Consider the following 25,595-nt stretch of genomic DNA (forward strand, 5'->3'; position numbering starts at 1 on the left):
ATTTTGTATGGGGACTGATTTGTAAATCCTGGGACTGTCCCTGGGAAACGGGGACATCTGGTAACCTTATTCTACAAGTCTATGAATGATACTTTCAGCTGGCTATTGTGCATTCAATGAACCACAACTGGGGTTGCTTCTGTTATATTTTCCTTTGGAGGGACGGCTCTGTACCTGTTGTGATTGTTTATATTACTATTATTTTCTCTCCTTCATATGTTATTCATTTGTAACTGCTCTGCTTCAGGACAGAGGAAACCTTCCCTTTCCCTCTTTCTTTTTAGTGCCACACTCCCTTCTCCTTCTCTCGCTCCTTCCTTCGAGGTGCGCCTGTCCCGTGGGATCTGCAGCTTCGGAGAATAAGCCAACCTTTATTCCACTGGTGACTCAGCCTCTTGTGGGTTTAAGGTCAAGGGGAAACACATTTCACAACGAGGCACCTTGCAAACTCTGGGTGCCTCGTCTGGGAAGGCACCGGCCCCTCCTTGCCGGGATCTCCCCCGCGCGTCAAGGGAAGGCGGTGAAAGCCTCGCCTGCTGCCTCGGAGCTGGGACGGGATGGAAGTTGATACCCAGTTCCACCTGGCATGGAAGAAAGTTCCTCGTCGCGCTGAAACTTGTGAGCATCCCAGGAAGATGGAGGGCAGGTCAAAGGAAGTTCTTCTTCCCCCCGCGCCTGGTCAGACTATGGACGGCTGCATTGCGGGGGCTGGACTAGATCCCTCCCAACTCTACAATTCTGGGATCCTGCGGAAAGAGGATTGCACAAATTCAGGGCGGAGGCGGAGGCTGTCGCCGGCTAGCAGCCAGGCTTCCTCCAGTCCCAGCGCCGGCTGCGGGGCGCGCGGAGCTCCCCGTTGGATCCGCGCGCTCTGGCGGTTCTTGCGCGCAAAGCAGGCATCCCGTGCGCGCCTTTGCCTTCCTCCGACCCTGGGGGTCTCTGCCCCTCCCTCTGTCCGCCTGGGCGGGGCCCCCGTTCTCCTCTCAGGGGGCGGGGGCTTTCCTGCCGTGCACGTGGCGGAGTCGGGAGCGCGCAGGGTCCAGCTGCGCATGCGCTCCCCGTGCTTGGCGAGCCGAGGTTGCTTCCTCGGACCTGGAGGGGCCGGGCTGGCGGGCGCGCGCCTGAGGCTGCTGCTGCTGCTGCCGGGGCTCTTGGAGCGGGTGAGTGACGGGGGCGCGCGCGCGCGCGAGGCGGCGGCGGCGCGGGAGGAGAAGGAGCGCGCGCGAGGCACCGGCGGGCCGGAGCTGGAGCCTCCCGGGGCCGGGAGACGAGCCGGGGGCGGACTGGGGTGGGGGGGCTGCCTCCCATCCTCTGGCCCAGGAGGAGGAGGGGGCGGACGGGCCTCCCGGGGCAGGCGCGCTCTGCGTGTGCTCAGAGGCAGGCGCTTGGCGGAGAAGCGAGGGAGCGCCCTCCCGGGGGAGCCCCCGTCCAGCCCCCCATCCAGGACTTGCCCTCCGCCAGGTGCCTTTGCCGCTGGGAGATTCCCCGCAGGCGGGACTCGCTCCCGGGGCGCCTGCAGCGCGCGGCCTGCGCTTTTGGAGAGCGCCGGCTCCAGCTTCGCGCATTGCGCTCTGCCGTGGCAACCTGTCTCCCTTTCTCTTGCTCAGCCAGCCATGCCGAGGTCTGCCCGGGGTCCACCCCAAAGGCCAGGCGAGCCACCCGCCGTGGGGCAGGATCTGAATCCAGGCCCCGGGGCACCGCGGGCAGAGGGCATCTGGGGCAGGCGCTGCGGGGGCACCCGGAAGCCTGGAGGCCGGGCGCGCAGGGGGGGATTTGGCAGGAGCCATTTCCCTGAGCAGGAGGGATGCAGATGTTTCTGGATGGGATGGAGCCGCCAGGGACACACCTTGCTGTGGGCGCGGGTGATGCCAACACCTTCCCTCGCTTTCTGGGCAGGGCTGGGCGCCCGCTAGGAAGGTGCTGCTCGCCGTTGCATAACCTTGGAGGTGGGGGGGCACTGCATTCCCAGGAAGGAAAGATCCAGCCTGCAGCCCGCATCCTCACCAGGGAGGAATTCTCCAGGGGTGGCTCATTCCTGGCACTCCCTCCCGCCTCCCTGGAGGGCCAGCACTGCCTTGCAGGCTGTGCCAGCCTGTTCAGGCGGCACCCCTCTTGGGGGCGAGAGGGCGGAGTTCCTGGATCCCTGCCCTGGGTCTGTCTGGGCGCTGTGCAGCGCCAGAACCTCAGCTCACGGGCAGCGCTCACCTTTTGCTCCTGATAGTGGAAGGTTCGGGAAGGACGAAAGAAAGTCTGTCTTCACACAGCAGATAACTGACCTGTGGAACTCCCTCCCACAGTGATGACCACCAGCTTGGATGGCTCTCAAAGAGGGTTAGGACAATTGATGGTGGGGTGGCTGAGTGCCTCTGAATCCCAGCTGCGGGAGAGTTGCTCTGGTACTCGGATTCTGCTCGTGGTTTCCCAATAAGGGCATCTCGTTGGCCCCTGTGAGAACAGGAGGCTAAACTAGGTGGGCGACTGGCCTGATCCAGCTGCTCTTGCATTTGAGGTGGCCGCCACGTCCCATGACACCAGTCCGGAAGACCCAACTGCTCTCTGCTTTTCCTTTCATTTGTGGACATGAAACCAAGAGCAAGGAAGGTGGCTGTGCCTTTGGTCAGGCCAGACTCTGGGTTGGCAACATGGCACTTCTGAGTGTTCCTGGCCTGCAGTTCCCATCACCATCATCCCTCCTGGTTTCCGCCTGTGGGCAGCCCCTTGGCCCGTCCTCCTCTGACCCAGAGCTCCTTCCATGGCCGCATCCTGGCTTGTGTGGACACCCCACTCTGCTGCTGCCTTTGGGCCTGCCATTCTCTTCTCCTCACTCCACTGGGGACTGCATTGCAGGGGTTGGACTAGATGGTGCCTGGGGGTCCCTTACAATTCTGTGATTCACAGGAGGTTTCGAGCAGAGTTCGGATGGGCGTCTGTTGCATAGCTGTCAACTTTTCCCTTTTCTTGCGAGGAATCCTATTCAGAATAAGGGAATTTCCCTTTAAAAAAGGAAAACGTTGACAGCTATGGTCTGTTGGGGATTCTTCAGCTGCGATTCCTGCATTGCAGGGGGTTGGGCTACAATTCTTCATTTTTGTGGGTGCCTCTAAGCATGTGCAGAGTGGCGGCCTCTTGGCAGATGCCATTGGCAGAGCCCCGTCCATTGTTTCAGAAACGAAGCTGCCCTTCCGTTTCCACTCAATTCTGCCCTTTCCGGCACCTCCTGAGTTCATTACCTGCTTTTCCCACACTCAGAAGGGGCAGCAGCCAAAACCCCAGTTGAAGCCGAGAGAGAGAGAGAGAGAGAGAGAGAGAGAGAGAGAGAGGCGAGGAAGAGCAGAAAGGGCACCAAACCAGAACCAGACACAGGACAGAACCAAGCAGAGGCTGGCTGGGAAATCCAGTTGGTGCCAAACCCCTCTCCAAGCCCAGCAGCGAGGCAGATCTTTGCCCCTCCTCAGGTGGGAGAGCCTTGGGGTCTGCCACATCAGGCCGCCTGGTTTGCAGGCTCCGTTGTTTGTTTCTTGAGAAGGCAGGCCCTTCAGGCGTGTGTGTTTTCCTGCTGCATTTATGTCTCCCCCCTTTCTCCACGGAGCCCAAGGTGGCATACGTGCTTCTCCTCTCCCTCCTCGTTTAATTCCCACAACTACCCCGTGTTGGGCTGAGACTGAGTGACCGGCCCCCAAGGTCATCCTTCCTGGCTGAGTGGGCAGATTTGGACCCTCGTGTATCCTTGGTCGCAGAACCATAGAATCATAGAGTTGGAAGGTTCTGCAATGCAGAAATGTTTCCTGGGCTGACATTCCCGTAGAATTCTCTCTGTTATATTTCATCTACACCATCGGAATGAATTCTGGAACCAAAATGCTTTTTCTGTGAAGCCTGAGCAGGAGCAGCAAACAATTATAACTGGTAGTTGTCACTTGCCTCTGCTTCCCCCATTTCACAATTGTGAAGAATATTCGTGTGATATGAATGGTCTGTGTAACCATTAAGAAAAAGAGGTTGGAACTGGTTGCTATACAGTGGTACCTCGGGTTAAGTACTTAATTCGTTCCGGAGGTCCGTTCTTAACCTGAAGCACCACTTTAGCTAATGGGGCGTCCCGCTGCCACCGCGCCGCCGGAGCACAATTTCTGTTCTCATCCTGAAGCAAAGTTCTTACTTCTGGGTTAGTGGAGTCTGAAGCTTCTGTAACCACTGTATCGGTAGACTGTCCCTGGATGAAGGGACATTCCTTCTTTAAGTTTTCAAAATTCTTAACCCATCTCAAGGTTGTCCTCTGAACTAGCCAGATGTTTCCCTGAGAATCAATCACAGTCAGTCCAAAATTTGAAAAATAATACTTCAGAGCTGTCCGGCCCCAAAATGGCAACTAGACGTTCCATTTTGGCGACTGCTGCCTCAGTTTAAGGAGCCCTTTGGCCCCTAGCTTATACATCTGAGTTTCCAACACTGCTAGCAACCATGGACAGCCTTCTCCTCCTCTATCAACTTGCCCCCGTGTCCTCTTTAACGCCAAGGCACCTTCCTTCATTTGCCTATTTGCCGTGTTTGGGCTCTTTGGCCAAAAAGGCCCCCAGGGCAGTTGACATCCTATTAGGAGAAAGAAGAGACAGATGCAGGCTGGCAGTATGAAGGACGTGGCACCCCAAAGAGGACTTTAGGGCCCCCAAATGGCAACCAGAACTAGACCTTCTGTTTTGGCGACAGCAGCATTGGTTTAAGGAGCCGTTTGGTGCCCAGCTGAGTTGTCTGGGTCCAGCTCTCCTGTTCTCACAAGGCCTCTCTGGGAAATCGGCAAGCCAGGATCTGAGCACAAGAGCAACTCTCCCCTCCTGGGGTTTCCAGCAGCCCATATTCAGGGGAACAGTGGTACCTTGAGTTACGAATGCCTCGGGTTACAAACGCCTCAGGTTACAAACTCTGCTAACCTGGAAGTGTTACCTCGAGTTGAAAACTTTGCCCCAGGATGAGAACGGAAATCGTGTGCCGGCGGCACAGCGGCAGCAAGAGGCCCCATTAGCAAAAAGATGCCTCTTATTAAGAACAGTTTCATGTTAAGAATGGACCTCCAGAAAGAATTAAGTTCATAAGTAGAGGTACCAGTGCATTTGTGGAGGCAGAGCAGAGCCCGGGTGGCCAGCAGCCAAGAGGCCAGAGGGGCTTGTCCTGGCTGGAAGAGTCCCGGCTTGGCAGCTAGATTTCTCTCTGCGGTGAAACAGGCCGGCAGTGGCTGTCAGCAGAGTTCCTGAGGCTCATTGTGTCGGAGTAATTAGTGGGTTTTGTTCTCGGCTCCTTGCACTCCCCGGGGTGGGGAGGGGGCCCGGGTGAACAGGTCCAGGGCTGCGTAATTGCAGGTGCTGCCCCACCCACCTGGGAAGCAGCCGATGAGAACCTTGCGGTGTTTTCGGGGCTTCCTTTGCGAGATCCTCATCTCTGCTTTCTCACGCTCAGGGGGAAGGGCCTGCTGCGGGCCTGCCATCGCAGGAGGGGGCCGGGCAGCCGCTTATGGAACCGTCCCATTTGTAAGCATTGGAAGGGGACCCCCAAGGGCCATCTAGTTCAACTCCTTCAATTCTGGAGCCGCAGCCAAAGAATCCCTGCTTAAAAACCTCCAAGGAAGGAGAGAGCGTCTTTTGAGAGAGTCCGCTCCACAGCTAAATAATAATAAATAATAATAATAATAATAATAATAATAATAATAATTTATTATTTATACCCCGCCCATCTGGCTGGGTTTCCCCAGCCACTCTGGGCGGCTTCCAACAAAGATTAAAAATACATTAAAATGTCACACATTAAAAACTTCCCCGAACAGGGCTGCCTTTAGATGTCTTCTAAAAGTCTGGTAGTTGTTCTTCTCTTTGACATCCGGTGGGAGGGCATTCCACAGGGCGGGCACCACCACCGAGAAGGCCCTCTGCCTGGTTCCCTGTAGCTTTGCTTCTCGCAGGGAGGGAACCGCCAGAAGGCCCTCGTGCTGGACCTCAGTGTCTGGAAGCTGCCCAGAGTGGCTGGGGAGACCCAGCCAGATGGGCAGGGTACTAATAATAACAATAACAATAATAATATGTTCTTAAAGCAACAGGGAGGCTGCTTCTGTTTCTTTGGTTATTGAAGCAGGGTAGAAATGATTGCCCTGAAAATGAATAAAGCAGCAACAAAATAGCAGCATTCTGGAAGAAGACATGGGGGGGGGGTCCTTGCAAGGGCTGCTCCTCTCTTCCACTGCCTTGGGAGGGGCTGCTGGGCAGAGCATCTTGACCAGGAGGTTGTACAGCTGGCGTCCCGCCCCTCCAGTTGCCCCCTCCCTGTGGGAATCCTGGGGGTGCCCCCTGGACCAGGAGCAGGCACAGAGAGGGGGGAGCTGAGATTCCGTCCCTGGCTTGGCCTCAGTGTTAGCGGAAGCGGGGAGGGGAGAGCAGGCTGTAGTTCAATGGTCTAGCCAGGGTTAGAAACTCAGGGGTATAAGCTAGGGGCCAAAGGGCTCCTTAAACCGAGGCTGCAGGCACCAAAACTAAATGTCCAGTTGCCATTTGGGGGCCGGACAGCTCTGAAGTCTTATTTTTCAAATGATGGACTGACTGTGATTGATTCTCAGTGAAACCTCTGGCTAGTTCAGAGGACAACCTTGAGATGGGTTAAGAATTTTGAAAACTTAAAGAAGAAAATTATATATATATATATATTACTTATTTTTCTTAATGGTGACCACTCATAATGTAGGCAGATTCTTCACATGTGTGAGCAGGGTGAGGGGGGAGTGAAGACAAGCGCCAGCAATTCATTATAACATTGTTCACTATTCCTGCCTCAGGCTGCCTAGAAAAAGCATTTTCGTTACAGAAGTTCATTCTTAGTGTGTGAAAAACAGTCCCGATCCAAGGATCCCCAGGTGGTTGAGATGTTGGGCCCCATCCTGGCTCACGGGCATCTTCACTTGGTCGCAAGTGGCCAATAGCCAGGTGCAAAATGTGCCAGGCGGATTTCGAACCCTGGGCAGAGCATCTTCGGTGGAGCTCCTGCAGGATGGGCTCTCGGTCCTGTTGGCCCAATTCTGTGGCTCTGCCCCCCAGCTGAGACCCAGCAGTCCCCCCCTCCCCGTTGAACCAGGCACTCAGTGGACGCTTTTCAGATGTCTAGTTAATTTAAACGGATTATAACTCTTTTGCAACTTTGCTTAGAAACGGTAGCATTTTCCGTAGAAACAACGGCCTATAAATTGTATCAAAAAGCTCTGGGTGGAGAAGGACCCCTGTTCCGTCCCTGCCAGCATCTTCAGGGAGAGCTAAGAAAGACCAAACCCAAAGCGCTGCTGCTGCCCGTCAGTGTTGACAGTTCTGAGCTAGCTGGGCCCTGGTCCTCCGTCTCCGCTTCTCCCTCGCCTGTCCTGCGTTCTTCTCGGTCCGACCGCTGGAGTCTCTTGCCGGCCCCTAATGATGGGTTGTGCGGCTGGCTGGGTTGCATCTGCCACACCGGTCTGGTTTTGAAGTCCAGCTTGTGGGGCCGGAGGTGGGGTGGTTTGTGGGAGGGAAGGGAAGGGCCGGCGGCCTTTGTGAGAGGGAAGCCAGCCAGCCCAGGCCTGCAAAGATGTGCCGGTCAGCTGGTTTTCCGCAGAAGAGGAGAGTCAGTGGCTGGTCCTGAATGGAGGACGGCGCTGTCAGGTGCTGGTCCCGATCCGTAGAACTGGGAAGGGTTCAGAGCAAAATGGTCCAGGGGATGGAGCGACGCCCCTGTGAGGAAGGCCTGCAACAAACTTTTTAGTTGAGAGAAAAGGAGGCAATGGGATAGAAGTTTATAAAGCTTTTCTTCCTCTCTCGTAACACTAGAATTTATGGGCATCCCATGCAGTGTTAGACATCTGCCTGGCGCGTTTTGCTGCTGGCGCTGGTCCAGGTGCAAATTCCTGGAGATTTCTGGGCATCAGGTTGGTGACCGCAGTTTAAAAACCTCTGCCTTAGTCCACAGCTAATGCCATTTCCATTCCCACTGGGTGTGTTTTTCCGTCTTGCCACCTGGGACAAGGAGACTGTTGGAGGAGCAAGCGGCAGTCAGGCAACGTAGCTGAGAGCATAGGACAATGGAATCATAGAAGGGACCCCAAGGATTATCCAGTCCAGCCCCCTAGAGAATAGACATCCCGTTGTGGCGACTGCAACCAAGGTTCAAAATGCCCTTTGGTGCTGAGCTTATATAGCTGAGTTTCTGACACTGCATTAGGTTGAAGGTTGGAAGATTCGGGAGAGGGACAAGAAAGACCTTCACGTGGTGCTGAGTTGAACTGTGGAACTCCCTGCCACAGGAGGCAGTCATGACCACCAACCTGGTTGGGTTTCAAAGAGGGTTAGGCAAATTGGGAGGCAGAGGGCCCATTGCCAGTCCTTGGAGCAAAGAGTTGGGCCAAGTCTGGCACATCCTTCCCCTAATGATGATGCGAATCCCAGAGGCCCCTGTGAAGCAAAAGGCACTCTGCACATGGGCAGAGGTAGGCCTGCTTCCATCACTTCTGTGGGCCCTTCCAACTTGAGCTGGAAGGCAAGTTTGAAGACCTGCCTCTGGCATCCCACTCGTGGCCGAGGGTTGTGGGGTTTCCCCAGAGAGTAACAAGCGCACCAGAAGAGCTTGGCTGGTGCTGGATGAGGCCAGAGGAGGCCCATCTGGGCCAGCAGCCTTTTCTCCAAGTCGCCAACCAGCAAGCGGGATCTGAGCACAAGAGCTCTCTGCCCTCCTGGGGTTTCCAGAAAGGGGGGTTCAGGAGCGCCATGGAGAGCCCCCCTCCTTCTCCATGAATTTGTCTCATCCTCTTTCCAGCCCACAAGTTTTGCATATCACTCATTTCCTGACATGACGCATCTTTGTTTGGTTCAGAGTTTCCGCCTCTTCTTGATTCAGAGCTGAAAAGGGGGGGGGGCTTTTGTCAGCCTGAGGCCTCATTCCCTGATGGCCAACCTAAGGCCCGGGGGCCGGATGCGGCCCAATCGCCTTCTCAATCCGGCCCACGGATGGTCCAGGAATCAGCGTGTTTTTACATGAGTAGAATGTGTCCTTTTCTTTAAAATCCATCTCTGGGTTATTTGTGGGGCAAAGGAATTCATTCATTGTTATTTTTCAAAATATAGTTCACTCCTCCACAAGGTCTGAGGGACAGTGGACCAGCCCCCTGCTGAAAAAGTTTGCTGATCCCTGATCTAAGCTTTAATTTTCTGTAAAGGTTTTCTTTTAATAGTTCCTATGGGTAAAGATATGGGGAGGCAAACTAAGGTCCGTGGGCCAGATCCGGCCCAATCGCCTTCTCAATCTGGCCCTATATTTCTCCCAAAATATAGTCCAGCCCCCCACAAGGTCTGAGGGACAGTGGACCGGCCCACTGTCTGACCCCTGGCCAAGGTTATGGGGCCAAATGTAAGGGGTGTGGCCGGAGCCACTAGTGGGCAGAGACCCCCCAAAAAAAGACATGCATCCACACGCAGGCATACAAATAGTTGCAAAGAGCAGGCATTCAGACCCATGTTGTGTCTCTCCCTCACCCGTTCATTCTTGACACCCCTGTGCCTTTGCGCTGCCATAGCTGCCCTGCCTGGGCTTGGACCACGTGACCTTTTGGATCCCTTCCAACTCTTCCGTTCTGTGATTCTATGAACCTAATGGCGGCACAGGGACATTTTGGGCACTGGGGGTATCGCATCGCTTGGGGAGGTTTAGCCTTTCCTTCCGCAGCTGCGACCCCCCTCCCCAAACAACAGGCCCCCACTTGGAAAACCTCCTAGTGGCTCCCAGGGTTTTTTCAGGTCTAATTCTGGCACCGGTGGAGGGGAGGAATGCCGGCGCTCAATGGGCCGGATCCAGCCTCCAGATCAGGAACAGGGTTATTTATTGCCGCTAATCAAATTTATCTAGCCACCCATCAATAAATATTCCCGGAGCGGTTTGCAAGCATAACGACGTTAATTAAAAATACAATATATAATTAATCTTGCCGAATAATTATCTGGTCCAACCCCTCGCCTGGTGCAGGACGTCCTGTCCTCAGATTGAAAGTCTGGCAAGACCGTCGAGGTAGATATCCCTCCGAAATCTGGAAGGAAAGACTCCCCGTGTACACTTCCGCCCCACGGAAAGTCCTCCTCCCCTCTCGGCGGAATCCTGAGCTGAACGTTCTGCAAACCACCCTTGCCAGGTGCAAAACATTTTGCCACCAGCCACCTGTGCGCAGCCTAGCAGTTCTTCCATCTTGCCCCAAAGGCGCTTGGGAGAGATTGGCTGCAAGTGTTTCTGTGCCACCGCTGGAAGCCTCTGACTCAAGAGGGGCAAAGTGGAGCACTTAGTCTTAGAGGACAGCTTTGGTGCAGTGAATATCACAGAAACCTGGCGGTTATCTCTGGCTGCGAACTCTAGGAAGGACAGAGAGCGGCATATCGGAGGTGGTTTCGCTCTGGACGTCAGACACAGCACTGAGTCCAGCAAGCTAGAATTCCCCAAAGGGGCAGATTCGTTGTGGGTGGTGGAATTGACCAGGAGGGCACCCCTAGACTGAACCTTGAGTGGCACCCAAAACCTGGCACGAGATGGCACAGTTGCCCAACCACTTGGGAGCAGCAGCCACCGTGCTATTAAGTTAAATATGCATTTAACTGGCCAATTGCCCAGAAAATTCAACACGGTTCCATTTGACTTCCAAAGAGGAAACTTCGTCACAATGAGGCTATTGGACAGCGATGGGAGTTTTAGTTCAACCCCCTACGGAGGGCACCACGTTGGCAATCTTAGTAAAGGCCTGGTAGTGAGGCAGTGATATGGTTGAAGCTCTTTTGGCTTCTTTTATGCAAGTTAGGACTGGGCAATATCTCAATATATCATCGAAAACCGCATTCAAGTCCATATTGTGATTTTGGTTTCATAATTTTTGACCTGGCAATATATTGCAAATAATAATAATAATAATAATAATAATAATAATAATAATAATATCTTTATTGTCATTGCCCCGTTCGGGGACAACGAAATTACTTTGCTAACAAACAAAAATACAACAGAAATCATGTTGTATGTACGCCCTATGCCGAAATTACAGTGGGAGGGAAACCGTGGCGCCTGCCACTGCCTCTCCCTAACTCCACCCTTATTTCAGACATTGCGATACATATATTGGTATAGCGCGATGTATGGCTCATGGTGTATCACGATGTGGAAAACCAGACATTGCCCAGCCCTAATGCAGGTCTGTAGGAGCAGCATTCTGGGAATTTGCTGGAGTGTGGAAGTGGAAATGTTCCAAAGTGCATCCTTCGACATGCATAATAATGTATTTTGTCCTCATTTTGCATTTTTCTGTTGTGAACCGCTCTGGGATCGTAGGGTGAAGGGCAGCATGCAAACTTTTATCATCATCATCATTGATAATATGGCAAGGAAGTAGAAAGGCAAAGAATGGAGGATTAAATCTCTCCAAAATGATCAGGAGTTGGAGAAGTCATTGGAGAACCGAAGGCTTCTTTTGAAAAATGCAAGTTCTGTCTGAATGAAGAGAACGAAAAGGAGCACAAACTTTGGCCAAAGAAGAAAGTTAAAGTAGATAGTAAAGGATGCTAAAAAATAAAAAGGCTTTGAAGAGCACATTGGTAAAATCATTGAGACCAACGGCCAGAAGTGGCCAGAAGTGGTTTAAATACATTTGTTGCAGGAGACCATCTAGGCTAGGAAGCGGTTAACCCTTGGGTGACCAGGGGGTCAAAAATGTGCTAAAGGAAGACAAGGAGATTGTGGGGAAACAGAATGACTTCTGCAAGCCAATGCCTGGAGGAGTGGGGAGAGAGCTGCACTCTGTGCATGCTCCGAAGCCTCGCCCATTTATTTCTCGGGCTTTGTTTGCTCCGGTGTTTTGAAATCTGGTTCCGTGGCTGAGCTCTCGCAATGCCTGATTCAGAGGGGTCCTTCCACATGTCCTTGGAGACACCTTTTCATCTTCTGACCTCCAAGGACCAGGCAAAAAAATGGGAGTTGTGGGTCCTGATTAGGAGAGGGCAGAATTCAGTTAAACATTAGGAGAGATTAAGGGAGCCAGTGCTGACTGACTCCAGAGATCCAGGACAACACTGGCCTTATCCGGCCAAGATAAGAAGTGGGACAATGGGGAGAAAGGCACCTCCTGGCTCCTTGAAGGGGGCCCTGGGGACCCCTAGCCAGGGAAAGGGGCAGCCCTTGCAGATGGGGCTCTCTGGGGCCAGGCTGGACCGGGTGCCATCACCTCCTGGAATGGGCTTGTGGGTCTGTGCCCCCTTTCTTTTTTCCATAGGGTGGGACGTTTTTGGGGTGCAGCACTTTGCTGCATTTCTGTGTGGCCAGATGTTAGGGGTGTCAGGGGAGGGGCAGCGCTGTTGGCTATTTGCAGTATAGTAGCGCTGCAGAGGGCTTGCTGGGGAGACCAGGCATAACCAGGAACTCAAAATAACGTTTTAACAAGGTTTTAATAACAAACAAAAAAAACTCCTTTTACACTAAAGATAAGAACAAACCAAACCAAACCAGACCAGACCAGACCAGACCAGACCAGACCAGACCAGACCAGACCAGACCCAACCACCAACCCCCCCCCCCCCAGGGTAATGGGAGAGCTAGGTGCTGCTCTTTATATACTGGACCCAATTGCTGACACAGCTTGATTAACACAATTCAGCAGCACCTGCCATATTTCACAGCTGCAAGACTGGGTCTCGTTATTTGCCCTTAAAGACATACACAACTTGTGAAACAATAATGAACCTTCACATTTTACAGTGACCATTCAACAAGCACATGTGGTGGGGGCACGTCCTGCTCCTTTGGGGTTGTTCGCCCACCTTGGCTTCCCTGTGCTCAGTTCTTACCTGTGGCTCCTAGAAGCTGCCAGCAGGAGACAGAGGCCACAATCCCGGGGAGGGGAGCCAAGGGGTCTTGAACCCTCAACGAGTGATTTGCGGGGGCTGCACTAGATGACCCCGGGGTCCCTTCCAACTCTACAATTCCTTGATTCTGTGGCATTTGGGGAGGGAGTCATAATGATGTATAGTTTGCTCTAGGGGGCTTAATTTGGTCAGAATTGAGTCCACACTTCCAGAGTTAACACTAAATGCTGTATTTTTCACTCCATAAGGCGCACCTAATTTTTAGAGGAGGAAAACAAGAAAAAAAATATTCTGAATGAAACGGTGGATGTATGATTTTTGTGGTTCATGCTGTGGCCACAGCCATGCTATGTGATCTGATGGTGAATTTGGGGTGACCCAGTGCAAAAATCCTGAGGATCCATGTTGATCCGTGCTTTGTAACCACATTTTTGCGCCATTGCGGCCCCACGAAACAGTGAGTGCGTGGTTTTTTTGGTGCAAACCGTAGCCATGGACATGCTATGTGATCTGATGGTGAATTTGGGGTGACCCAATGCAAAAATCCTGAGGATCCATGTGCCTTTCCCTCCCCCCTCCCAGGCAGCCTCCTTTATCTCTAGAGTCCCTTATCTCCCTCCCAATCGCTTGCCAACCAGCTGCTCAGCCGCTTTGTTTCAACACCCCCTTCCCTCTTTCTAAAAAAAATAGCACGATCTGCTTTTTGCCGCTGGGCAATTTGGCTCCAGGGACCACACATTCGCTCCATAAGACGCACAGACATTTCCCCTTACTTTTTAGGAGGAAAAAAGTGTGTCTTACAGAGTGAAAAATACGGTATGTTAGCGGCCACCAGAGCCGCTAGAGGGCCATGAAATCTTGTGCCCTGGGCTTTTTAGACTCGCCTCCCCATCTATTCTCTGAAAACCAAGGGGCAAATTGGTTGCCGGCTGTGAAGTTTCTTCCAGCTCTCCTACCCCACGGAACTACTTCTTTGGCGATCATCCGTCCGATACCTGCTTGATTTCCCCTGCCAGGGAGGACTTAAAATCCTTCCTAAACTCAGACCTGGACGCAGACACCCTTGCCTTTGTCACGCCAAGGTTAGACTACCTCTGTGCTCTCTCTGTGGGGCTGCCCTTGGAGACGGTCCAGGAGCTCCTGTCAGGTCAGATTGTGGCAGGTGAGGTGCCTGGCCATCTCACCTGAGGCTCCTTGTGGTCCCTCGCTTGTTTACCAGCTCATTTTTGGTGCTGGCATTCTCATTTCCTGCTTGTTCATTTATACACTGCCTAATGCTGGTGGCGCTGTGGGACGTGGGTGGCGCTGTGGGTTAAATCCCAGAGCCTAGGACATGCTGATCAGAAGGTTGGCGGTTTGAATCCCCGCGACGGGATGAGCTCCCATTGCTCGGTCCCTGCTCCTGCCCACCTAGCAGTTCAAAAGCATGTCAAAGTGCAAGTAGATAAATAGGTACCGCTCCAGCGGGAAGGTAAACGGCGTTTCCGTGCACTGCTCTGGCTCGCCAGAAGCGGCTTAGTCATGCTGGCCACATGACCCAGAAGCTGTACGCCGGCTCCCTCGGCCAGTAAAGCCAGATGAGCGTCGTAACCCCAGAGTCGGCCACGACTGGACCTAATGGTCAGGGGTCCCTTTACCTTTACCTAATGCCTGGACGGCTTCTATTGACCTTTGAGGCCCCCAATGGCCTGGGATTCCTGCACTGCAGGCGGCTGGACTTTGGGGTCTCTTCCAGCTCTACAGCCCCATGATTCTGTGATCTGCCCCACAGACTTGCTCAAGGTTTAAGATCTGCCTCCCATTCATAGGACTGCAGAGTTGGGAGGGAGCCCAAGGCAAGAAGAGCTGTTGGACAGCAGAGGTTTTTAAGCAGAGGCCATCGGTCATGGATGCTGGAGCTGAGATTCCTGCATTGCGGGGGTTGGGGGTTGGATTAGATGACCCTCGGGAACCCTTCCATGCTTCTATGCAGCCCCAACAGAGTTTGTTCCACTGGTCTTTGAGACGCAGCTTTGAGTTTTCTGATCAGGCCTCCTGACTGTGTGGCTTTGTTTTGCTGTTCTGCCTTCTTTGCATAGCTTTGCATGAGTTCAAATTACAAGGAGGAAAAGAGTGGTATGTGCTGGATCAGGCCAGAGGCCCCTCTAGCCCAGCCTCCTGTTCTCAAAGCGGTTGACCAGATGCTGGGGGGGGGGGGGGACCTGCAAGCGGGGCTGGAGCCCCAGAGCCCTCTGCCCTCCTGGGGATTCAGAAGCACGTCTGGGGAGGGCAGAGTCCAGCCACCCTGGTTTCCAATAGCCCTTTCCTCCTGCACGAAGTCGCCCTGTCCTCTTTGGAAGCTGCCCAAGTTGGTGGCCCCCCCCGCCTCCTGTGGCAGTGAGTTCCATAGGTCCACTTGTATATTTCACAATTTGCTGCACCAATGCATTACTTGAGGGGAAGCAGAGAAGAGGACGCGCTTGTCCTTTGTGCCACGGGCAGCGTTGTGACTCTGTGCGATGCCATGCGCGCTCTGAGTGCCTGTTTGCGTGCATTCCCCTCTGGAAGCCGCCTGGGCCTGGTTGGGGGGCTCAGTGTGGGGCCAGGCGTCCTGGACATTTGGGCAACCAGCCACGGCACTTGGGGGCCGCCCGACTCTCTCCTTGCTTGGACAGGTTCAGAGGCGGCTCCCAGCCCCTCTTGCAACCCGCGTCCCCAGAAGGGGTGTCCCTGGGGGTGAGATGGCTGGGGGGCCAGCAGCACCCACAAAGAGGGGGCTCACCCCCTTCCTGGATGTGTTCTTTTCCAGTATCCTGTTCGCTGGCCGAGTTTGGGATGGCAAGGCCTCCTCTTCACTGCCTTTCCTGAGGACTAGAGACCCTGTAGGAATTTGGCGAGGAGGTGAGTGCGCCCCCTGCCCTTGGTCGTGGGGAGGGTGAGTGGTAGGGTGTTGGGTTTGGGGTTTGAGCCTTATACCACCTTTTGGGGCTGAGCAGAGCAGTAGGAACTGGGGTGCGGTCCAGCCACCCCTTTCTCCCCCCTGCTCGAGAGAAAGCTGCTTCCTTGCGCAGCCTTTGGAACCTCCTGCCACCAGACAGAGTGACTTCCTCCCCAAATAGGCTTTAGAAAGGGAGGTTTCCAAGGGCACAGGAGGAGCTGAGTCACTTCTGTGTTTCCCATCAGGGATGAATCAGGGCTTTGGGGAGGGAAGGGGTGTTCCTGGCGGAGGACGGGGGGGGGGGAGTGTCCTTCTCTGAGTGTACTTTGCCCGGCTTCCACTGCTGGTGGGGCCTTTGCAATAGGCAAATGGAGAATGCCACACATCTCAGTTGTGGGGCACCTGCCTGGAATGCAGAAGGACTCAAGTTCGAACCCTGACGGCATCTCTTGGTAGTCCTAGGAATATCGCCAGAGAGTGACTGCTGCCAGCCAGTGCAGGTATGACTGGTATAGATGGGCTGACTAAGGCAGCTTCCTTAATGAGGAGGGGAGCTTTGCTGGGGGGTAGATACAGTCTGGGGAGGGGGCTTGCTGGGTGCGAGGGGCAGAATGAGCCCCCCTCTTCTGAAACCCCCTCTTGAAAGTGTGGGGCGGGGCTTTGTTTCCAGCCTTTGCCCAGATGTGGCTGAACTACAACTCCCAGGAACCTCTGCACCCTCCAGCCGCAGTCCAGCTGAGTATCTGGAGCGGACATCTCCAAACTTGGCCCTCCAGATGTTTTGGGACTACAATTCCTATCATCCCTGACCACCAGTCCTGTTAGCTAGGGATGATGGGAGTTGTAGTCCCAAAACATCTGGAGGGCCGAGTTTGGGCATGCCTGATCTGGAGGGCTTCTGGCCGAGGAGTCATAGAATTATAGCACTGCAGAGTTAGAAGGGACCCTGAGGGTCATCTATCCCAACCCCAACGTGGGCCTCAAACCTGCGACCCTCAGGCTGAGTTGTGTGCTTTGACAAGTGGCTCCTTCCTCGCTTTCCTGGCTGCGCTGTGTGCGCCTGGTGTTGTGCAACCGGCTGCGTGCTGACTCGGCCGTCCGCAGTGAAGGTGATTTGGGGGCTGGGCTGGGGGGGCAGGAAGTGCGGGGGGCTGCTTGTGGGGCCGGATTTCACAATGGCGGCCCCAGGTTGAGCCGCGGGTCAGGGCTCTGCGCCAGCCCAATTATTCCGCCCTGTCAAGGGGAAGAATGTAGATTTGCACAGCCCGGTGGGGGTCTGCCGGCCGCCTCTGCGACTGGGGGGGGCAGGGAGGGGGACCCCACTCCAAGAGGCAGGGCATGGGGGGTGGCACGAGGGTCCTGGGCCAAGTGGGGTCTGGGGGTCTGTCTAGAGCCGCCATTCGTATATCGATAGTCCTTCTGCTCAATCCCGCAAGGAGCACATGGGACCGTAGTTCCGGAAGGGACCCCACGGTCATCTAGTCCAACCCGCTGCGTTGCAAGCTGTGACCCTCAAACTAAGCTAAGACCCTCTCCTGCTACCCTTGCCCAGAAGTGGGGAGCAGGGGGGTTGGTTTTTTGGGGGGGTTGCAGCTGCAGAAATAGGTTCTTCCTGCTGGTGCCCAGGAGAGTTTGCCAGCTGCAGGGTGGGCAAGTGGGCAAGGCGGAAAAGGGGTCAGGCCCAGTGAAGGACACAGTGAAGGGGGAAAGGGGTTGCAGAACCCGGGTTCCAAAAACCCGACCTTAATGGAAACCTTGGTGCAGATTGCCTGAGCTGTGATTGTTGCCTTGCCAAGGGGGTGGACTAGATGAGCCCCAGGGCTCCCTTCCAACTCCCTTCCAGTTTCACGATTCTCTGACTGCCTGCCTCTGTGACCCACCGTCCTGTGACTGACGGGGGCCGCCATCCTTCCCCCAACCTGCTGCCCCCCCCCCCGATGCCCAGTGGGGACTTGGGGGGTGCCGTGTGCCTTTGACTCTGGCCGGATGGGACCCCCACGGCCGGCCAGGACAAAGATGACGCAGCGCTTGCCCCGGCTGGCACTGCCCTCCCCAGCTCCCCACGCCTCATTAGGGCCGCTTAGGGGGCAGTGGGGGGCCTGAGTGGCGGCCAGGAAGGGCAGGCCAGACGCAGGGAAGGGCAGAGTGCTGCCTCTCCTCGCCCGGCCCTCCTCCTCCTCCTCCTGCCGGCTTGGGGGGCCTCTGGCGGCCCATGCCAATTAGCCCAGCGCCTGCCGTGGGGCAGGAGGGCCTTTCAAGTTCTTTGGGGTCACTGGAGGGCTCCGGGCGCCAGCGGGGGGCTCCCGGTGGCCCAAGAGCCTCCGGCCGTAGGCTCAGCCCTCCCCTTCTGCCTCAACCAGAGTCAGAGAACCATGCAGTTGCCAAGTTGGAAGGAACCCCCAAAGGCCATCCAGCCCAGCCCCCTCCAAGGCAGCAGTTGCAGCTGAGGAATCCCTGAGAGGTGGCTGGACAGGGTCCTCCATTCATGCCATTAATAGGATTATTACTTTATTATTTATACCCTGCAAGGAGGGAGACACTCTTAGTCTTTACACCTGCCCCCCACCTGCAAGGAAGGGAATCTTGCCTATTTACTGCTTTTGAATTTATATCCTCATTTAATCCCCAGAACAACCCTGCAAAGGAGGCCAGGCTGAGAAGCAGGGGCTGGCCCCCCAGGCCACCCCCAGGGAGCTTCACGACTGAGCAGGGATTCGAACTCTGGCCTCCCGGGTCCCAGTCTGACACTCTGCTAGACCCCTCTCTCTTGGGGGGCATATTTGGGGGGGTTGGGCGCTGGGCCTTGCCTTGCACTTGACTCACCTCTGCTCCCCAGCGACGCCCTCTAGCAACACCCCCCACCCTGAGCCCCACACCCCTCTTTGCAAGGCTGGTTTCCTCGCAAGCAGTTGAGGGGGTGGTTGCTTGCGAGGGGAAACCGAGGAAAACGGAGGGGTGTCTTGTGGGGGAGCCTTGAAAGAGGGGATGCTTGCACTTTCAGGCTTCCAATTTACTGCACCATTTGGCCTCGCCGTGGGGCAGAGGCCTTCTCTGGTTCCCCCTTTGCATTGCGGGGTGGACTGGATGACCCTTGGGGTCTATTCTGTGACGTTTTAACACAGGGAGGAAGAGGAGAAGCTCAACTCTGCTCTCCTTTCTTAGTCCAGGATTCTTGCGCTGCAATTCCTGCAGTTCAGGGGGTCAGACTAGATGGGCCTTGGAGGGCCCTTCCAACTCTGCACTTCTGTGATTCATAGATCCCTCCTCTTTGGGGTGTCCCATTGGCCAGGGAGGCTTCCCCCTGGGGGGTCAAATGAGCCAGGATTGGAGCCTTCTGGAGAATCCAGGGAGGAGGGCAGAGGAAGGAAACTGCCTTTCTGAGCAACTCTTGACTTCTCTCTCTCTGTCCCTCCCCTCCTGTGTCACTTGGGGGGCGCTGAGCTGCAGGGGAAGAGTCCCTTTGGGGTCACAGATGGAAAATCCCAGCCCATTATGCCAGCTGAATTTCCTTACCAGCCCTCCCCACAGCGGGGTCCTTCCCAGGGCCCCCTGCCCCCCAGCTCAGTCGGCAGAGATGGAGACTCTTAATCTCAGGGTCACGGGTTCGAGCCCCAAAAACTTCCTGCATGGCAGGGGGTTGGACTAGATGACCCTCGGGTCCCTTCCAGCGCTCTGGTTTGAAGATGGATGGATGGATCAATATCCCATCTCTTATCCCTAAAGCGGCTCAAAGTGGCGCACATCGCCACCACAACCCTGCCGGGTAGGTCAGGCTGAGAGAGACCCAGGGAGCTTCCGGGCCGAGTGGGGATTCGAACCCTGGTCTCTCCCAGGTTAGCTGCCTGCTCAGGCCATGCCTTCGTTTTCTCATAATGCCATTGGGCCTGGCTGCATCCTGAGCTCACTCGGAAGGGGGGAACTGGGGCAGGCGGGTGCAAGACAGCGCCCACTTCCTGGGGCGGCTTTCTTTCTCTTGGGGGGTGTCACAGCCAAGAACGCCAATGTCCCCCCCCCCCCAGTGCAGCCATTGGCATCTGCATGGCAGAGGAAGAGGGAGAATCTTCCACCCTCCCCTGGAAGTGTTGAGATGGAAGGGGCTCCCAAAGGTCATCCAGCCTGACCCCCTTGCCAGGCAGGCGTCTCAGTTCAAGAATCCCTGGCAGGTGACCACCTGAGCTTTGCTGAGAAACCTCCAATGAAGGAGAGCCCTCCTGCCTTCCAAGGCCATTGAATCCTAGAATTGGAAGGGGTCCCCAAAGGTCATCCAGCCTGACCCCCTCAAAAAGAGTTTCTGAGAGAAGGTGCTGAGGTGGGAAAGGTTGCCTGGGGAGTGTGTCATTCATGCCCCCCCCCCCCCGCAACTAGGTCTTACCTGTTTGCTGCTCCTCCAGGCCAGGTGAGCTGTCTTGCCTGAGGGCAGAAGGGGGGCAGGAAATAACCAGCCTGCTGGGGGGGGGGGCAGGTAATGACCCCCTATCAGGGCAGTGGGGCCAGAAGAGGGAGAGGCTGTCTGGGCGACGGGGGGCACCCTGCCACAACCCTGGCATTAGCAGCAGGGGTTGGTTTACCACCCAGGCCGGCCGCCCGCCCTGCTGACGCAGCAGCAGCCGCAGGGGGAGGAATTGGCTGGGTGCTGGGGGGGGAGGTGGCGGGAGCCTTGCAGGGCCCCCACCCCATGGCCCCCCCGTGGGTGCCTCGCCCAGGGCCCTCCCCTGCCCCCCTGCTCCAGCTGCACAATCCCAGGGGTGTCTCCCCCTTCCCGCCGTAGAAGCAAAGAGCCAGAAGGGAACCCAGGGGTCATCTAGTCCAACCCCATGCCGGCCATCAGGCCAGGGAGCCCCTGCCCAAGATTGGCCCATTTTCAGAGGAGCCTTGTCCCCCCCCCCCACAACTCAGTTGGCTGGTCTTTTCCCTCCTCCCCAGCAGGGCTCTCTCCTTCTCCTCCACAGTGCACCATGGAGCTGTGGAACTCCCTGCCACAGGGGGAAGAGATGGCAGGCGACCGCAATGTGGATCCAGAGTGGATCCAGTGGAGAGGAGAGAGGCATCCACTCTGAGCCCGGCTTAGGCTGGGGAGGGCAGGATATAAATAAACTTTTATTATTATTATTATTATTATTATTATTATTATTATTAAATGCTTCCGAATCCCAGTGGCTGGAAGCTGCAGGAGGGGAGAGTCATGGCCGGATCCTGCGTTTCCCGAGAGGGGCATCTGGGCTGCCCTATAGATCAGGCTTCCTCCACCTCGGCCCTCCAGATGTTTTGAGACTACAATTCCCATCATCCCTGACCGCTGGTCCTGCTAGCTAGGGATCATGGGAGTTGTAGGCTAAAAACATCTGGAGGTTGGGGAATCTTGCTCTAGATGGTCCCCTTTGGCCCCAGAACCCGCTTTTCATGGGGTGATGGGCAGGGGTAGGGAGAGAGGGCCTCTGAGCATGCAGAGAGTGCTCAGAGAAGGCGGGGAGAAGGGGGGGAGAAGGCAGGGCAGGGCAGCTGGCAGGCAGGGGAGCAGCTGTGGCCTGCGCTGTGTGTGTGTGTGTTTGCGGTGCCCGCTGGAGGAGTGGCCAGCTCTGAAGTGGCACTTATGGGGACCGGCGTCCCTCCCCACACCCTTCCTTGCTGCTGTGGGGACTTTTCCTCCCCCCTCCCTCCCTCTCTCCCTGCCAAGAGGCAGGTATAAAAAACTCTGCAGCCTCCTCCGAGGGCAGTGCCAGGGCAGCCGCTTGGGCAGAGGGTGCCCCCTTCTCCTGCAGCAGCTGCCTGCCTGCCCGCCCTCCCTGCCCAGGGGCTGCCACCCTGGCAGCCGACAGGCGGCCTTTGGCAGGATTTCCTGCTTCCTGAGCAGCTCCCGGGCAGGAAACCCGCCGGACCCCTCTGCCCGCCCCACGAAGGAAGCCGCAGCCGCAGGAGCCTATGGGGTGAGTGGAGGGGGCCGGTTCCCGGGTGCCCAGAGGGGAGATTCCTGGCCGTTGGCTTCTGGAGAGAGCTGCTTTCATGCTTCCGTGGTGGAGGTGCCCTTCAGGGGGTGGCAATGGCCCCCCAGTCACAGCTGGAAGGGGTCCCAGGGGTCATCTAGTCCAACCCCCTCGTTGTGGTTTGGCTTCCCGCATGCAGAGTGCTTTTGGGTCTTCCTTCCTTGGAGGTTTTTCGGCAGAGGCTGGGTGGCCATCAGTCATGGATGCTTGAGCTCAGATCCCTGCATTGCAGGGGGGTGGACTGGATGACCCTGGGGGGTCCCTTCCAACTCTGCCGTTCTCTGATTCCCACAAGAACCTTGCCAGGCGGGACATGGAGTTGAGTCTCTTTTTGCCAAAAGAAGTGGAAGAGGTATAATAATAACAATAACAATAATTTTAAAAAAATTATTTATATCCCACCCTCCCCAGCCAAAGCCAAGCTCAGAGTGGCTAACAACAGTAAAAATAACACAGTTATTATTAATATTATCACTATTATTACTATTAATATTATCACTATTATTGTTATTATTATTATTACACTGTGGTTGTTCTCCTGATGGATAAAGGTTGAGGTGGAGGGAATATTTTCCAGCTCCCGCAGCCTCCAACCTGCTCAGCTCAATGTTGTGGCCTCTGGGGCTTATTCAGGCCTGATACAAATGCACTCTGCACATGCCCCAAGGCGCAAGGTTGCTTCACGGTGTGACATCCCTCAGCTTTCAGGGCTGGATCTGGCGGGCCTGATCTCTTTGGACACTTCGTGTATGCTGCTCTTAGTTTGGGTAGCCTCTGAGCCCGCGCAGAGTGCCTTTTGCTCTCCAGGGCAGAGGCAGAGTCTCCTTCCGGCTTCTGCACCCTCCTGGATCTGCCGAGGCCGTGCAGGGCAGGGGAAGCAGCAGGAGGAGAGGTTTGTGTGCGAGGCTGGAAGAGGAAACCTGCTGCGTCCGCAAGGAGCCTCTGAGCACGTGCTGAAGGGCGGGGGGGGGCCACTCTCGTGATTCATCCTCAGGATAGTCTTACTTGCTCTGTGGAGGCGGCAGGCGGCTATTTTTAACTGGGTCTGGGCGGGTGGCAGGCGCCTGGCGCTGGCTCTGCCCGTCCAGGCCTCTCTCTGGGGCTTTGCAGGGGCCCAGCGGGTGCTCTATTAACGGGGGGGGGGCAGGCTGGCAGGTGGGGGGAGTGGCAGATGCTGGAGGGCTCCCCCCAGCAGTCAGTCACTTTCGGGGTGGCCTTGTGGGCTGAGCGACAGAGCCGGGCAACTGTGCCACCTTGTGAGCTCAGCTCTGCCCATTGCACAGCTGGAGAACTGAGGCCACTGCTGCCAAGCCCATCTTTGTTCTCCAAGGAGCTCAAGGGGGCATGCGTGGGTCTTCTCCTCCCCCCTCCCCCCCACTGTTTTATCCTCCCAATACCCCTGTGAGGAAGGCTAGGCTGAAAGAGCAGGGACTGCTCCCAGTCCCACCCACTGAGCTTCATGGCCAAGGGAGGATTCGAATCCAGGTCTCTCCCATGTTTTTATTTATACCCCGCCCTCTCCGGCCAAAGCCCGGCTCAGGGCGGCTAGCGCCAATAAAATCACAATGAAAACATAATAGAAAAAAATAAAACAAAGCAATTTAAAATACAGGTTAATATGCAATTTAACATGCAGCCTCATTTTAAAATAGCTGATAAATCAAGACCGTAAGGGGAGGGAAACATGAGGGTCAGACTGAGTCCAGACCAAAGGCCAGGCGGAACAGCTCCGTCTTGCAGGCCCTGTGGAAAGATGTCAAGTCCCGCAGGGCCCTTGTCTCTTGGGACAGAGCGTTCCACCAAGTCGGGGCCAGTACTGAAAAGGCCCTGGCCCTAGTTGAGACCAACCTAACCATCTTGCGACTTGGGACCTCCAAAGTGTTGTCATTTGTGGACCTTAAGGTCCTCCGTGGGGCAGACCAGGAGAGGCGGTCCCATAGGTATGTGGGTCCTAGGCTGCATAGTATAAAACTGGGTCTGGGAATCCGACTTTCACGTTGCTCACGAGAAGCCACTTTCTAGTCCTCATTGGGGTTGCGGCACTTGGCCCGTCCCCTCAGGGGCGGAGCTTTCAGGCCCAGCCTTGGACCAACCACGCCCAGAGGGTAGAGGTGCCCTGTTTGGTTCAGGGCGCCCAGTTGAGAGAGGGTATTTCTGGCCAGCCCTTTTCCTCTTGGGGCCCAGGCAGAGAGGCCAGTGTGGGGAGGAGGGTTTTAAGCCACCTGTCATGGAAGCCTTGGCTGTGGGTCCCGCATTGCAGGGGGTTGGGCTGGATGACCCTCTGGGGTCCCTATAAACTGTAGGATTCTTTGCTCTCGTGGCCCAGGAGTGAATCAGGCAACTCCATCAAAGCCCAAAGCCTTCTCCATCTCTCTCTGCTGCGGTCAGACCCCTTCTAAGCCCCCAAGATTCACTGTCCTCCTTCATCCCCCCCCCCCCGTTTTAAACCCCCTTTAATGAGCAGCCCCACTTGACCCCTTGCGGTCAAACAAGCCGGGATCCGCTGAGCCTGTTTCAGTGCATGGGGGGGCCTGAAGCGATTTGGGGAGCAAATGTGAAAGGAATTGCAGGAGGGGAGAGGCAATCCTGTCTGAGAAGAAGTCCCTGCCCCCCCCCCCCCGGGCGGAGGTGCCAATAGAAGGAGCAGGAAGGATGTGGCTGAACGTGATCCCTTTGCTGAGTGACCTTCGTCCTCCTTGGAAGGTTTTGCGCTTTCTCTTAGCGCCTGTGCCTCTCTCCCTCCCGACTGCAGGCTCCCCTGCAAAAGCCACGGAGTGCTAGAATTGCAGAGTGGGAAGGGGTCCCCAAAGGTCCTGTAGTCCAACCCCCTGATTAGGCCCCTGCAGGTGGCCCTCCAACCTCTGCTTAGAAACTTCCACCTCCCAGGGAGGCAGCTCCACTGCCAAACGGCTCTTGCCCTCAGAAAGTTCTTCCCACAATTTAGTCAGAATCTCCTTTCTTGCAACTTGAAGCCCTGAGTTCGGATCCTGCCCTCCAGAGCATTCGGTTCTTCCTTGGGCAGACCCGACCTGGGAGTCCTGGGTCCAGTTCTGGGAGCCACATTGTAAGAAGGATGCTGACCAGCTGGAAGGTGGGCAGAGGAGGGAGACCAAGATGACCAAGGGTCTGGAAACCAAGCCTGATGAGGAACAGTTGAAGGAGCTGGGCATCTTTAGCTTGGAAAAGAGGAGACTGAAAGGAGATATGAGAGCCACCTTCCCATATCTCAAGCTGGTTTTCTGCGGCTCTAGGAAACAGATTGAGATCTGTGAGTTGTTGTGTTGGAAGGCATCATATAAATTCAATAATAACAAATTAAAAGGCAAGAAAGGAGATCCTGACTGCACTACTGATCGGGAAATCCTGCATTTGAGAGAACTAGACACAGGTGGCTAGACGACCATTTCCAAGAACTTCGGAACCAATTTGGGGAATCTCCCCTTGGACCACCCTGAATGACCACAGGGCGTCCATGCTAGCAAGACTGAATGGGACCCCTTGGCCAGTCCTGCAGGGGAGAGTCCAGAAAACGCCACTCACAGCGTGGACTCGCCTTTCCTGGAGGCTTTTCAGCAAAGGCTGGATGACCATCTCTCAGGGACGCTGGAGCTGAGATTCCTGCATTGGAGGGGGCTGGGCTGGATGACCCCTGGGGTCCCTTCCAACCCGACTGCGATTCTATGACACAGCTAGACTGGGTCATGCGTCTTCTTTTGCCCTGTCCCTGGTGTGAGACCATTCGATCGAAGTTGGTTCATCAGTTGGTTGTTAGTGGGGAGCGACATCTGGACAAAGACAAGGTCCCCTTCCTGACCTATA

The 25,595-nt window shown here is 55.5% G+C and overlaps 1 protein-coding gene across 4 annotated transcripts in view; it reads left to right on the forward strand.

Annotated features, from left to right (window-relative positions):
* The first annotated feature begins 1,017 nt into the window (after positions 1-1,017).
* Positions 1,018-25,595, forward strand: part of SLC4A2 (solute carrier family 4 member 2) — a 58,269-nt gene continuing 33,691 nt past the window's right edge. The window contains exons 1-2 of one of the 4 annotated variants that reach the window (XM_080975387.1): positions 1,030-1,160; positions 15,667-15,758. The gene's annotated coding sequence lies outside the window, so the exon portion shown is untranslated. Of the gene's footprint in view, positions 1,161-15,666; positions 15,759-16,180; positions 16,296-21,565; positions 21,720-25,595 lie in introns of those variants that run through there. The other 3 variants (XM_080975388.1, XM_080975390.1, XM_080975389.1) reach the window with 3 other exon arrangements.

This window comes from Podarcis pityusensis (genome assembly GCF_964106645.2).
Source record: "Podarcis pityusensis genome assembly, chromosome: 12".
Lineage (NCBI taxonomy): Eukaryota > Metazoa > Chordata > Lepidosauria > Squamata > Lacertidae > Podarcis > Podarcis pityusensis.